Raw genomic sequence first — 656 nt, 5'->3', positions numbered from 1 at the left:
AAGCAAACAGCTCGCGTAATAAACACTTCACTGTGACTGTAATCGTGTGTCAAGCATAGATGCGGAGCAGCGTTTCCTGAATCTAATAAACACATATAATTATTGACTCTGGCTGTTATTGCGCAGTTACATGTGTTTCTTCTGCTCTGTGTGTATATATGTAAATAAGCACGTGCGTGTCTCGGTGTCGGGATATGTTTGTGTGGTGTATGATACACGTGCAGTGTCAGTCAGCGCGGAGTGCGCATGCGCACTGACGTCGCCTCCGCCCGGAAGTGCGTCAGAGCGCGGCGGAGCTGGAGCGGGTTTGAGATGGGATGTAAGTTTTCCTCAGATTAGGTGTTTTCTGAGTTTATTCTCGTGTTTTGCCGGAAAGCGCAATGTTTTTGTTTCGCGCGACAGCTGAAGTCGTGTTGTGAAGTTAAAGGCGAGTTGCACGTGTGTGGAATAACGAGATTCTGCTGATTTAAGGTGATTTAAAGCTATAACGTTACAGCTGATGCTGAACTGCGTCTGAAGCTGAAGAACTCTGCAGAGAACCGTTGCCGTGTTTCGTGCTGTTTCTGGAGCACCTCACTTTTACTATGGTAAGTTATTTAAACAAGTAGTTGTTTGGGGGTGTGTGTGTGTGTGTGTGTGTGTGTGTGTGTGTGTGT

General features: G+C 46.5%; 1 protein-coding gene across 5 annotated transcripts in view; it reads left to right on the top strand.

The window, feature by feature from the left end:
• Window positions 1–198: 198 nt before the first annotated feature.
• ppp1r35 (protein phosphatase 1, regulatory subunit 35) overlaps window positions 199–656 on the top strand; it is an 18,706-nt gene continuing 18,248 nt past the window's right edge. For 2 of the 5 annotated variants that reach the window (XM_016252025.1, XM_016252021.1), the window contains exon 1: window positions 200–587. The gene's annotated coding sequence lies outside the window, so the exon portion shown is untranslated. Of the gene's footprint in view, window positions 588–656 lie in introns of all 5 variants that reach the window. The other 3 variants (XM_016252022.1, XM_016252023.1, XM_016252024.1) reach the window with 3 other exon arrangements.

This window comes from Sinocyclocheilus grahami, unplaced genomic scaffold, assembly GCF_001515645.1.
Source record: "Sinocyclocheilus grahami isolate Dianchi unplaced genomic scaffold, SAMN03320097.WGS_v1.1 scaffold1082.1, whole genome shotgun sequence".
NCBI classification, from domain to species: domain Eukaryota; kingdom Metazoa; phylum Chordata; class Actinopteri; order Cypriniformes; family Cyprinidae; genus Sinocyclocheilus; species Sinocyclocheilus grahami.
The sequence above is the reverse complement of the archived record's forward strand: the minus strand, read 5'-3'. Positions and strand labels throughout refer to the sequence as shown.